We start from the raw sequence: 15,000 nt of genomic DNA on the forward strand, positions 1-15,000 counted from the left end.
GTGTGTGTGTGTGTGTGTGAGAGAGAGAGAGAGAGAGAGAGAGTGTGTGTGTGTGTGTGGGTTGTGTGTGTGTGTGTGTGTGTGTGTGTTCGGGTGTGTGAGTGAGTGTGTGTGTGCGTGTGAGTGTGTGTGTGTGTGTGAGTGTGGGTTGTGTGTGTGTGTGTGTGTGTGTGTGTGTGTGTGTGTGTTCGGGTGTGTGAGTGAGTGTGTGTGTGCGTGTGAGTGTGTGTGTGTGTGTGTGTGTGTGTGTTTTGTCATCAATCCATGCGTTATTTCGGTCAGTGATGTGACTTTGTTGTGTATTTATTGTCAAGTATCAAAATGATTGCTATAGACTATTATATATGACAAAGGTAATAAATGGCTTTTATTGACATGAAAATGTAGTTTATCTTCTAGTCTTTTTAATTAGATCAGATACAGTTGTTAGAGGGGGGTTTTAAGCAGTTATATGGTCTTGTGACAATGTGCCCCTCACCTGTTACAACGTGTCCCGCCTATGGGGCACATTGTAACATTTCACTTTCTTTTTTTTCGAGGTAGATTGCGAAAAAAGTACACCCTGTATTCATTAAACAAGACCACACATGTGTAATAGACACGTGTGAAATTAATGTGAAAAAATACAAATATATCGAACCATTTACACAAACTTAAGAAAATCAAAAGGTGTTAGATTGTGCCCCTCTCTCCTCTACATAAAGAGACATAAAGAGTCCCTATAAGAGAAACTTTATAACAGAATCAAACATAAAGCGGACAGGCAGCCTATAAACAGGATACAACGTGGTTATAAAGACCTCTTTTAATGACAATAACAATTCTTTTACATATATATATATCCAGCAACACTGTTAGTGTGAAAATAAATAATAAAATCATCTTGTTATACATATATACATTCTCAGACCTGTTCTGTACCTCGTAAAATCATTATAACTCGTTTTGCTACACACAGTTGTTCCCTAAGGACCTATTGTATACATTTAAAGGCACATTAACATGTGTTGTACCTTTTTGTCTCCTTAATGGTGCAAATATGTACCCAAAAGAGGATATAGCTGCACCTTAAACAGGCCATTTTTTTTTTTTTCTGACAGTGCAATTCAGTGACAGACTGTGCCAAAATGAGCAAATATTTATTTAGGAAGTTGCATACTTCTGCATTTTATGCATGATATTTACCAATATTAGTATTTAATTTGCTCTCATTATCACTCTGTAGTGATTACATTTATGATGACGTCGCAAAACCCCAAACACATTAAGATTAAGAGACTTACCCCCTGTTTAGGATCCGCAATATTTCCACAATACTCGCAGACCTGTCAGGATTCTATTCTATTCTATTCTATTCTATTCTATTCTATTCTATTGTAGTCAGTAGTGTCGTCTGATCACGGAATCTCTGTCATCATTAGTTATCGGTGTTGAGCTGAAACGGTTCCGTGCTGTCCGGTGTTACCGTCACTCACGCGCTCATTGGTCAGAGTCTCATGCATGAAACCGGGGACGCTGCGCTTTAGGCTTCAGACTTTACCATATGTAAAATGTGCGTTAAGGTGAATATTCAAATATTCCATATTTTATGCCGCACTTCAGCACATCTCTGGAGTTTTGTTAAGTATATGCAAATTGATCACAGGTTAGTGGGAGGTGTTTCTATTTGCCTTAATTTATCCCTTTATAATATTGAGATTCAGAGATATTTTAGAACTAATAATGAGATGGTCAGTTTTATTATTTCTATAAACACAACTGACCTCATATTGAAATGCACAAAAGCGTGTTTACTCTATTTAGTGTCTTTGTGAAAAGAAACAGAATTAAAAACTCTTTTCACGCAAAAAGCGGAAATTCGTAACGCATATAATCTTATTCATTCGTCTTTATTGTCAGAGAATGTCACAGTCAGCTTCAGTGGATACATTTGGTAAATAAAAAGAAATTAATTCTTAATTTTCACACGAAAAAATCCAGCAAATACAGTTGTTGTTGTTTTCAAGAGATGCATATTTCTTACACATTTTATGTTTTGTGTTTGATTAATTTAGCACATTTGAAAAAAAAAACATTAAGAGAATAATACAAATTGATTTAGTTGTATCTGCTTTACATATTTAATTACAATTGTCGCTATTGTTCATTTATATTAATTATTAATATGAAAAAAATAAGAAGGTGGTTTGGTAGCCTACTACTACTACTAATAATAATGATAATTAATGATAATTAATAATAATAATATTATTATTCTATTTTACAAGTTAGAACGAAGATTTTATAAATTGTGATATGTAGGAAAAATTGTGTACATATTTGTGGGTATTTGTTTAATTTATTTACTCCTTTGTAAAGCGACCTTGAATGTAGGTAGATATAGGCGCTATAGAAAATAAACATACTATTATTATTATTATTATTATTATTATACGAAGATGATTCTTATTGTGTTTGTTGTTGGTGCATACACACACGCACACACACACACACACACACACACACACACACACAATATACGTGTTAAAAAAGAGAGCTCATAATCTGTCGATCATATTCATCATCACATTAATCTGTGACGTGTGTTTGATGAGTGAGGTCGCGCATACAGTCGTTTCATTAGCAGGCCGCGTGCTGTGGGCGAGAACGCGCACATCCTGAACGCGCCTCCGTCACAGCATTTCCTAGAAACATGTGCGTCTTTTAATTTTTGGGAATATGTTTACTGTCACTGCGAGTTTAACACGGTATCCTTCCCATGACAGGACATAATGTTCAGTCTCTCAGTTGTTTCTGGGAATTCTGCTTTGCCATCATGTTAACTGATTACTTATACTGTCTAATTATACAGAGATGTTAAAATGTTACTCTGCCCAGGTGTTTGGACTACACTTATCTGTGTATATGGGAGGCCGGGGCAAGTTGTCACACATTTTACTCCATATTTTTTATTCTTACCCTTTCAGTTCAGATACAGTTCATTGAACACATGCTGAGCCCTGTGGCGGGGCATGTTGTCACACTCTATATGGGGTCAGTTGTCACAATGGGAACCTGCTATTAAACAGCCTATTATGGCTTTTCAGCTAATGTAGATAATTAAATAACTATAAAACACTCATGAAAAAAATCATGAAACAGCAAACATGTAAAAGGTAACACACAAAAACCATTGTTTTAATAATAAACTGAAACAACATATGTGGCAACTTACCAGCCTTATCATGTATTCCAGTGTGTTTTTATTGTGTTCACTTGTTTACCCAAAAGTTATTACAAAAATGTGATAATATTGGAATTTTTGGAGGATAGAATTCACAAAAAATGGTTGTAATTTCACAGTTACCACTGCTAAACACGCATTTGTTAAATTGGACTTTTGACTTGAAACCCTTGTGACATCTAGCCCCAGTCTCATGTATGTTGCTGTTTGAGTTGTTTTTTTTTTTTTTTTTTTTTTTTTTTCATAAATCTTCCAAAACCTAGTGAGCCACATCAGAGACTATTTAGCCCGAGACGGAGTACTTGTATTAAAATGAATAGGATAAAGTCCCGCCTTACAGGTGAAAGAGCCAATCACCTTCATCATCGCCTGTCAGTCAACTCGAGAACGCGCATGCGCATTAGCTGCACATGCTGGGAAAATAGCGGGGGTTTTTTTATTAGTTTTTTTTTTTAGCGTGATCTGAGCTAAAGAAGCACAGTTTATGACACCAGTGTTATTAGATTTTACTGCTGATATGAAATATGTTCTTTGGTCGTAATCTTGACCAATCGTTTTTGGAGATTTCTGTCTTTCCCCATTCAAGTAGATCGGAGCTGCACTTATCCATAGAAAATATCTACCGGGTGGATTGATTTGACAATCCCAGAATGAACCGTAATGAGCTCTGTTGACAAATAAATCCAATACTACGAACAAAGCGAGATACATTTTGATTATGAATATATTTATGGTCCATTCAATACTGAAAAATATCAATATATTTATTTAAATAATAGAAAACTGGCTATTTCACCCAAATGTGTGTGTGCTTTGTATGTTTATGCTCATTAGAGTATCATGTCGTTCCTCTCGCTTCACTTGTATAGACAGTTTTTCAGTCGTCCTGGTTCTGGAAGTATTTTTCCCGTTAATTTTCTTCATAGGCTTTTCATAAAATCCTTCATTAAAAAGGTCTAACCCATGAACCAAACCAACTACGAGGCGAATCACAACATTACAAACTTTTATTTGAAGCAAAAAAGTGTAAATCAAACAAAAACACAAGACTGTGAACTTAACGTGTTTAATGACGTGTTTAAATCTTTTTTTGTTGTCCTAAATGTAATTCTGGTTCTGTTCACTCTACCTCACTTTGAAAAGTCATTTTATTCCACTAGATGGCAGAAAGCACTAGATAAAATATTTTATCTCTATCACATTCCATCACAATATACAGATCTGAAATGTAGGTGGCGCTCTAACGCATTTTAGCCCTCACAGATGTGAGGATGTCCATAGACATTCAGTCTAATTTACAGTTCAAGCAACACCCTTGTTATTTCATTGAATATCTCGGCCTCTGAGTGGACTAAAAGCTCAATCTAAGTGTCCAAACATACTTCACGCAAGTACGCAAACGCAGACTTGAGCACTTCGCCAATGCATGGCCAATGCGTGGTCCCGTTGTACATCCATAAAGGCCCAAACATACTCTACGCATGTACGTGAACAGAGAAGCACCTTGCTACGCAAGCTCGATTTCATGCGTCGTTGCGTTGTGAAATGTGTCAGCGCCCAGTTCATACTCCAATGCAAGTATGTGCTGTATTCTTAGCGTTGCCACAAGGGACTGAAATTATGTAGCGCCATGTAATGCGAAACCAATCGGATTGGGTTCAGATCGGTGCAAAAAGTCATCCATATTTGGGAAGAGAGATGTGATTGGTGACTGTTACATATGGCCACCAGGAGATGGCACCAGATACATGACACAGACTCAATGATGACTCAAATGACACAGAATGAAACTCATTCTGTGAAATCTCATTACTAAAATCATGTCTGCATGCTATGCAAACCGTTAATCATTGTTGTGTTTGCATGTGTAATTAGTTCTTATGTACAATTATTATGTTTTATTTGTTTGGAGATGTTTTTGGACACTATGATAAATTATTTTTGTAATGTTATAACTTTTGATTGCTTTGTCGTATCAACACAAAACTTTTCTCAGATACAGTTGACATGATTGGGAACAAAACAAAAGCAGTTTTTCAGAGCCACCTTATTTACACCCAGAGATCAAATTTTATTTAACCCTCAGAGCTTAAAGCGTTAAACAATTTTTAAACAATGAAATTGAAATAACATGGACTGATGTCTTCAACAGAGGCATATACCATCGATTAACAATCTCAGATCTCCCTGTAGGTCTGTTGTTAAAGGTTTATAAGTTATTGTTGAAAATGTATTTGTCTATGGAAAAAATGAATGGGATTTTTAATTCTGGAACTCGACTGTTGCGTTCTGTTGAAATTAGATGCAAGTCGAGGGTTATTTGAATGATGTGTGGAGTTGCTGCCTATGTAGAGCATACCACGTATCAAATTCACGTATCAAATTCAAGGCTCTGATGCTGGCATACAGAACGGTCACTGGGTCTGCTCCAGCATACCTAAAATCATTTATGCAGAGCTACGCGCCCACTAGAAGCCTGCGGTCGGCTAAGGAACGTCGCCTTGTTGTACCAACACAAAGAGGCACCAAAACACTTTCCCGGACTTTCAGCTTCATCATACCACGTTGGTGGAACGACCTTCCCAACTCCTTCCATGAAGCTGACTCACTCTCTGTCTTCAAAAAACGACTAAAAAAACACATCTTTTCCATGATCACTTAACCAGTCATTAAAAAAAAAAAGTTTCTGTTGCACTTTATTCTATTTTGAATACTATTATGATGCTAGTGATACTTTGTAATACAGCACTTTTTATACCACTGTCTCCTAAGATGATTTGCTTATGATTTCCTCTCTTGTAAGTCGCTTTGGATAAAAGCGTCTGCCAAATGAATAAATGTAAATGTAAATGTACCAAATCACTCTCTTATAAAGCTTCATTTCAGTTAGGATGCTGCCATAGAAGGCCTATGTAGGTCTAGCATAGCAGCTCACTTAGTTATGAAACAGATCCATGGTGCCCTGTTCAAGGGAGTGTGGCTGATATAAATGGGCTTGTGTGTTTGATATGATATTAATATAAATCAGCTGAAATCTTATGCTATAACAGGTGAAGATAGATGTGTGTAGAAATCTACACCCTTCTACAACATCAGTGAGAGGGACCGTGGTGTTCATTAACCCTTTTTGGGTCTCTCAGGCTACAGATCTCACAGTTACCATGGTGATACACAATGACCATTAATGTCTTTTGTTCATTAGTGTAGGCTGATAGAAGAAATGACCAAACCATGAACCACAGACAGCAAATAGACTTTGTGTCAGATTCGGCTATATAACAAAACACAAGAGACACTTGCACAACTGAACTCTCATTCAGGCCATTGGTTTTTGCGTCAATTTTTAAAGCTAAAGTGTGATATTTGTTATTATTATTATTATTGATGTTAACCTTTTAAGCTCTGAGAGTGTTTTTATAGATTTCCTGTTTCAGTGACATACCCAAAATTAAAGGCTTATAACTCGACAAATAATAATAATAATAATAATAATAAAAACAAGGATGGTCAAGTGTTTGGTGTCATTGTAAACAAGACTTAAAATTTTTTTTTTTAGTGATATACATTATGATACATTCTGAAACTCTCAGCCTAAGAAACAGCTGAAAAAACTTGAGCCAAAAATGTACTTTTTTTCTTATTTTTCTGATTTAACATTATATATCTCTGGGTGTAAATAAAGTGGCTCTGAAAAAACTGCTTTTGCTTTGTTCCCAATCATGTCAACTGTATCTGAGAAAAAGTTTGTGTTGATACGACAAAGCAATCAAAAGTTATAACATTACAAAAATAATTGATCATAGTGTTCAAAAACAACTCCAAACAAATAAAACATAATAATTGTCCATAAGAACTAATTACACATGCAAACACAACAATGACTAAAGGTTTGTATAGCATGCAGACATGATTTTAGTAATGAGATTTCACAGAATGAGTTTCATTCTGTGTCATTTGAGTCATCATTGAGTCTGTGTCATGTATTTGGCGCCATCTCCTGGTGGCCATATGTAACATTGTGCTTCATGTGGATTATCTAATGATCTATACATCTGATTACCTTGTGTGTGGACTCGTTTGAAAGATAATCACCTCCTCTAAATAATGCTGTGTGATATTTCATGTTCTGTTTATTATTCGTAAAGTTATAAGCGAAAACGTGGCATATAGGCAACACCAACGTAATTGTCAAAGACATATACTTAGCTATTACTCGCTATATTTTTGCCTGCAAGTAAAACAAATAGGCTGGTGGTATTCTACTCTTTTAGATCTTTCCAACAACATATGACACATGACTATTTGATCAGTTTGATGTTTTTACCGATTGCAATAATATGTGCAGTGCAGATGTTTAATAAATTATCAAAACATAACACTTCTGATTTGTCTGCAAATTTCAAAGCACTTGTTCAGTTTTGGTCATAATGTCTACATTCATTGGAAAGTAGAGCTTCTAAGCTTTCAAACGATACCTATTTTGTGTTGGTCAAGACTGCTGTTATGAATATTTTGATTAAAAAAAATTGTTTTGCCGGCGGGCTCATCTGAGCTTAAAGGGTTAAAATAATTTCTTTCCCAGCATGGCGCTATCAAAACATTGCTCTGTTTGTTTGAGCATCCCATCCAGCCCAAAACTGCAACATTGACTCAACCAATGGTGGGACTATCTGTTTGGCCCACCAACGGCCGACGAGAGGCCACTAGAAATTACACACTGCAGCTTTAAGAAAATTAAAACCAAAACAAAACAAGAGGAATTTTCCCCCATTGTGTAAGCTGGATTTCAGACTGTAGATTTCAGGGTGAAATTAGATACAGGCAGGCGATTAAACTGAAATTCAACATCAAGGCCAAAATATCGTGCTCTAGGAAAGTGATCTGCTGGAAATAGAGAAAATATAAAATGTTACTGATATTAAAATCTGGATTTCTCACTATAGATCTGAAGAGGAGAAATTTATTTTTAAAACTTTCTCCTGGATAAAATCTCTTCAGAATTCCAGCAAATGCCTTTTAATGCAATATAAATTTACAAATGATTCTTTAAAGTGTTCTGTCGCTCTTCATGGGTCGTTAATTTGGGCTTCAAGATGAAAGGTATCAGGTATCGGCGCGTCTAGACACGTTGAGACTTTCGGCTGATTTAAAACCCCATCCATTCTGCCTGAACTGAAGGATTTTATCTTTATAGCTTTACTTTATATTCATTAACATGAACAAATGTGATCTGTTTCCTCTCGATGTTTGTGAAAGACTCAAATCTGGAATCAGAAACATGAAACAGGAACATAGATGTTGCAGAAGAGTGAGTCTGTTCATGAGTGTGAGAAAGATTCAGGTGAAAACAGCAGGTCACTTTTCCCTACTGTGTCTGATGCATTAATAAGAATAAAGGTGTGAATTGAACTCATCCTGAGCACTTTTATCACAACGCATGTCTTAAATAGCAGGTCAGTGCAGGGCATGCGCCGCAGGAAGTCACAGCACAGGGTAATTTCCTGTTGCAGCAGCAGCTGATTGATGATGCAGAGGGAGAGACGCCCGGCATACAGGAGACACATTAACAGACAGACAGAGAGACTTTATGATGATAAACTGGGGCACTAAATAAAAGTGCGAATTTTTACTCTTGTAAGACAGATGACAGAGGCCTGTAGAATCACAAAGAAGACTCATTCAGAGGTAAATGCTGTAATCTGAACACATTCTTCTCAGTTATTTGCCTCACTTCAGCAGTCTTGAATCCTGATGAGTGTGAATCACAGAGCAGAGCTTTCCTCTAGTAGCCGCAGGAGGGAAACACACGCTGCTTCATTACTGCCGACATAAAAACAATCCCGAATATTTACAACTCAAAATATGAAGTCTGCAGAACTTCAGTGTGGATTGCATCTGAACTAGAAAACTGCTGGGTTAATAAAAGCTTTTAGGTATACAATATATTCCTTTAAAATAGCATGATGTGACCCCTTTAAAACACAAACGTATGTGCATATTAAATTATATATTAAATTAATTGGGCTAGCACAATTTCTAAACATTAAAGACAGCTTTTGACTTTATTAAAATTAGGTTTGTTCATATATTAGGTTTATTTATTTTATTATATTAAGTAGTTTAAATAATAATAATATATATTTCATATATATGTATTAAAATATATTTAAAATTCATTATATTTTTATTAAAATATTTAATTAATATAAATGGTTTTTTTATAAATATATTATCATAATTAATAATTAATAAAACTATTATTTCTAAACATTGCATATTTAGAAATCCAGTAATAAATCTTTTCGCTGTTGCGGACCAGTAGAAGAGGTTTTTAAGAGGTTCTATTGTATTTGTGTGGACATTTTTTGATATTTTGCCCAATTACTAGTATAACAAAACAAGAACACCTTTATAATCACAAACACAAAAACAACACAGACACATTTTGTTCCCATTTGACAGCCTGAATATCTTTTTTTATGGTGTGATATTTGTTTCATATTTTCAGCTTAACTTGTTTGTGAAATTAATTTTATTTACTTTTGAATTAATGTTCTGTATGTGAATGTCTTTGCTTTTGTTTGCGAATTCAAACAAATATAAAAAATTCTTCTGTTTGGAGATGTTAGGAAGGATGTTTCAATCACATTCACATTTTATGTATGGAAAAATATATTTTTTTTGTTTTTGTTTTTGTTTTTTCTTCTACGGAAGAAATAAAGTCATACAGCTTTTGGAACAACATGAGTGTGAGTAAAGGATGAGAGATTTTTTTGTTTTGTTTTGGTGAACTTCTGATACATTGTTACTGTAATGTTTCTAATCCACTAGAGGGCGCCTAAACCCAACCCTTCTGTAACATTAAAGGGACAGTTCACCCAAAAATTTAAATTCTCTCATCATTTACTCACCCTCATGTCATCCCAGATGTGTGACTTTCTTTCTTCTGCAGAACACAAATGAAGATTTTTAGAAGAATATTTCAGCTCTGTAGGTCCATATAATGCAAGTGAATGGTGACCAGAACTTTGAAGCTCCAAAAAGCACATAAAGGCAGCATAAAAGCAGTTTTGGGTGTAATACATTTCTAAGTAATGAATTACTGTAATTAAATTACTTTTTCATTGAAAAAAGTAAAGGGATTACTCTTAATTTTTCAGTAATTTAATTACAGTTACTTCTGATGTAATTGTGTTTAATACTGTATAGACTCTAGAACAATTCTATATAAAACAATAGTGAGTTTAAAATAGAAATTTAACGTCTAATGTTCAAATGTATGTTTTCTAATTTAGTGCTGCCCCCTTAAATTCTTTGGCCAATTTATGAATAATTTATTTGATTTTATATGATTTATTTGATAGAATTAAAAGAACAGTTTCATCCTTGTATTTTTCATCTGGTCGAGGTTGATCAGGGTTTTAGAAAGTAATTAGTAATAAGTAATGCAATTACTTTTCAGACAGAGTAATTAGTACAGTAATCTAATTACACTGTAGAAGATGTTATTAGTTAGTAATTAATTGCATTTTTAGAGTAACTTACCCAACACTGCATAAAGTAATCCATAAGACTCCAGTGGTTTAATCCATGTCCTCAGAAGTGATATGATAGGTGTGGGTGAGAAATAGATCAATATTTAATCATTTTTTTATTGTAAATCTCCACTTTCTCTTTCGCTTTTACATCTGAAAGCCACATGTGGTGTCTGTTTAGTTTCACTTTCACATCTGAAATGTCATTAACTCTATATAAAAAACATTGCATCTTTGAGATTACCTCACTAATATTGTGAAAAAACAAATATGTTTAATTAAGTGTTAAAGCTGAAGTATGTAATTTCTGTACAACTAGCGCCACCGAATGGAATTGCAAAAACAAACAAAGTTTTCAAAACAGCTTTCCGAATACACCCTCGTCTGCTGTTGTTCACACAGTCAGATAGTCCCGCCCCCAGCTCACACCATTGGTTGAGTAATGTTGTTGGGGCGGTTCTTAGCAGGTCGCTCAAACAAACACAGGAATATTTATAGTGCCACAGAGACACAGTGTTTACAGATTTAAAATAAAAAATAACCTATGAATGGCTTACTAATAGTTTTCTCTGCATATTAAAGCTAGAGTATGCAGTTTATACCAGAAACATATTTGTTATTCTGGTTGAAAGTCTCTTTGCATCCTGACAGAAATGAATAAATCAAGTGCTTTGACACTAATAAAAAAAATAAAATAAAAAAAATCCATTATCTGTGGCAGTCACAGGCCTGTAAAAGACCCATCCAATCATTTCATTCAGCCCGAATGCAATGATTGGATGGCCTACCTGCCTGTCTAACTACGTACCTGCCTACCTCCGCGCTCTCTGCCCGTGCACTCAATGGCGTGAGTTAAAGTCTCCGTATACATAAGTTAGGCATATGAGGTATCATTTGAAAGCTCAGAATCTGAACTTTCATAGATAATCATCACTTCTGCATTTATGTTACTTAAAATAACAAAATAAGGCCTCAAAACATTCGCGTCGCAAATTAGCGCCCCCTAGAGGTAATGGGGTAGAAATATTTATATGAAATTAAAAGTCCTTCACATAGCATCTAAATGGACAATTCATATATCAAATGAAAGCTCTCATTCTCAGGAATGTGACTGTACAGTTTATTTTGTTGCATTAATACCACAGTTCAAAAGATTTTCAAAAGAATCACAAAGTAAAATATGATTTCTGTAAGACATCAAATATAAATGTCTCTTTTATGCTCCGATAACTGCTGCTGTAAGCCCCAAGTAGCCAAAAACTTTATATCTGCTTTTACCTTAGGGAGTACTCTAAAAAAAACAAAATAGCAATTTTTTACTTGTCTGTGCACTTGCTTGTTTGTGTGAATAATCCAATATTATATCTTAGATGTCCAGAACAAAATATGCCATCCAGCAGGAAAAGCATACTAAACAAATCATCAGAAAATATGTTTTCAGCTACTGATGATAAAATATATCATCGCAAAGGGGAGGATCTCAGCTTTCTAATGACACTTAGATTGAGCTTCTAGTCCACTCAAAGGCCGAGATATTCAATGAAATAATGAGGGTGGTGCTTGAACTGAAAATTAGACTGAATGTCTATGGACGAGCACATCTGTGAGGACTAAAATGAGTTAGAGCGCCACCTACATTTCAGATCTGTATATTGTGATGGAATGTGATAGAGATAAAATATTTTATCTAGTGCTTTCTGCCATCTAGTGGAATAAAATGAGACTTTTCAAAGTGAGGTAGAGTGAACAGAACCAGAATTACATGCTTACAAATGTATTTATCTTTGCTTATCATAAGATTATAAACACATAAAAGATTACTTATAAATAATTGTCTTTTTTTATTTGGGCGGTTTGAAAAAATGAGACACATTTTTAGCAGTTAGTCCACAATATGTGTGAATGGTGAGCTTTTAAATTTGAGTGTGAAAAATTGCGGGTGGCAGCACAAAAAGTGTTTTTAGGGGTTTTTACACTGAAAAGTTACATACTTCAGCTATAAATATGTGTTTAATTAGCTGTAGTTTGTAGTTTGTGTACTAAATCTGAAAAAGCCTCCCTTTGGGGACATCTTCAGTTATAAATATGATTCATAAATACAATAAATGAGTTTAGTTTTCTAAGCGGAAAGATTACGGTTAGAGTCTGTAGTCATTATAATTACCCATAATTTGTCCTGTATTTTTTAGTATCACTTGCTCATGTGTTTATTTGAATTGTGGTCTTCTGCTCCAGTTGGTAGTGTTTGTGTTGTTGTTGTTGTTGTGTTTGTGTGTAAAAGTGCCGTCAACAACATGACAAGTGATAGTGTGTCTTTTGGACAGACAGGAGCAAACCTGAGCCAATCAGCTGAAGGGGGCGCGTTGGTTGTCAGCGGTAACTGATGAGTTCCGAGCTGCTGTCTGCCACGCTGCACGCTCAGAGAGCCAACCGGAGATGAGAGCGCCAACACCACGGGAACACATCCATCACACATGCCCATTTATAACTGACAGAGCAATACTGACAATCACACACAAGAGAATAGAGTTAGTGTGCTATGACCACTCTTGCTAAAAAACATTGTCCTGTAAATCAGCAAACACACATTCACAAAGTCCCTTTCAAGGCAAGTCAGTCCACTCAGTTGGAAGCTACAAGTGCAGCTCCTATCTACTTGAATGGGGAAAGACTGAAATCTCCATGCTTAAAAAACAAACATTTTCAGGCTGGTTAAGCTAATGCGCGTTCTTGAGTTGACTGACAGGTGATGTCTCTATCTGAAAGGTGATTGGCTCTTTTACCTGTAAGGCGAGACTTTAGTTTCTACATCAGCCATATTGGGCATTCCAATTTCTCCCATTCATTTTAAACAATTGGCCTGTCTCGGGCTTAATAGTGTCTGATATTCTGCTAAACATCTCATTTTGTGTTCCACAGACGTAAGAAAGTACTTGAGGGTGAATAAATTATGAGAGAATTTTCATTTTAGGTTAATTTATTCCTTTAAAGAAATTAAACGGTAAATTTTGGCTCATGTTGACTTATTACTCACGATAACTTTAATTTGCTTTCTTTTAAAGGAATATTCTGGGTTGAATACAACTTAAGGTCAATCGACAGCATTTGTGGCATAATGTTGATTACCACAAAAATTAATTTCGACTCGTCCCTCCTTTTCTTTAAAAGAAAAAGAGCAAAAATCGAGGTTACAGAGAGACACTTACAATGCAAGTGAATGAGGCCAATTTTGGAAGGTTTAACCCTTTAAGCTGTGAAGGTGTTTTTAAAGATTTCCTGTTTCAGTGGTATCCCCAAAATTAAAGGCTTTTAACTTGACAAAAACAAGAAGGGGCAAGTGTTTGGTATCACTGTAAAGAAATTTTTTTTCTATTTTTTTTATGATATATATTATAGTACATTCTGAGACTCTCAGCCTAAGAAACTGCTGAAAAATCACACAACACACAAAAACTTTTTTCGCCAAAACATTAACTTTTGTCTTATTTTTATGATTTGACATTATATCTCTGGGTGTGAATAAGGAAGCTCCGAAAAACTGCACTTGTTTTGATCCCAATCATGTCAACTTTATATGTCTGTATCAATTTTGTGTTGATTCGAAAGCAATCAAAAGTAATTGCATTTAAAAAATAATTTATACTAGTGTCCAAACGCCATCTCCAAACAAATAAAACATAAAAATTTTACATAAGAACTAATTACACAACAGTGGTTAAAGGCTCCAAAGCATGTAGGCATGAGTAACAAGATCTCATTCAGTTCCATTCTGTGCCATTTGAGTCATCACTGAGTCTGTGTCATGTATTTGGCGCCATCTCCTGGTGGCCATATGTAATTACAGTGAACTCTCTGCACATATTTGGATGACTTCCACCTCTGGTTGCAGCGATCTGAATCCTAATACGAATACGACTGGTTTAGCGTTCCATGACACTGGACAACGTAATACATAATTTCCAAGTAAGTCATCTGATCCAGGAAATCTAACATGTTTTTAGCCAGATAGCACATAATGTGGTGTGTGCACATTGTGCTTCATGTGGATTATCTAATGATCTATGCATCTGATTATCTTGTGTGTGGACTCGTTTAAAAGATAATCACCTCCTCTGAATAATGGTGTGTGATATTTTATGTTATGTTTATTTTTCGTGAAATTATAAACAAAAACGCGGCATATAAGCAACACCAACATAATTGTCAAAGATATATACTTAGCTATTACTCACTATATTTTTG

The 15,000-nt window shown here is 35.1% G+C and overlaps 1 protein-coding gene across 1 annotated transcript in view; it reads right to left on the reverse strand.

The window, feature by feature from the left end:
* Positions 1 to 1,455, reverse strand: part of LOC127435183 (single-minded homolog 1-like) — a 21,038-nt gene extending 19,583 nt beyond the window's left edge. The window contains exon 1 of the mRNA XM_051688440.1: positions 1,284 to 1,455. The gene's annotated coding sequence lies outside the window, so the exon portion shown is untranslated. The remainder of the gene's footprint in view (positions 1 to 1,283) is intronic.
* Positions 1,456 to 15,000: the final 13,545 nt, after the last annotated feature.

Source organism: Myxocyprinus asiaticus, chromosome 45, assembly GCF_019703515.2.
Source record: "Myxocyprinus asiaticus isolate MX2 ecotype Aquarium Trade chromosome 45, UBuf_Myxa_2, whole genome shotgun sequence".
Classification (NCBI taxonomy): Eukaryota; Metazoa; Chordata; class Actinopteri; order Cypriniformes; family Catostomidae; genus Myxocyprinus; species Myxocyprinus asiaticus.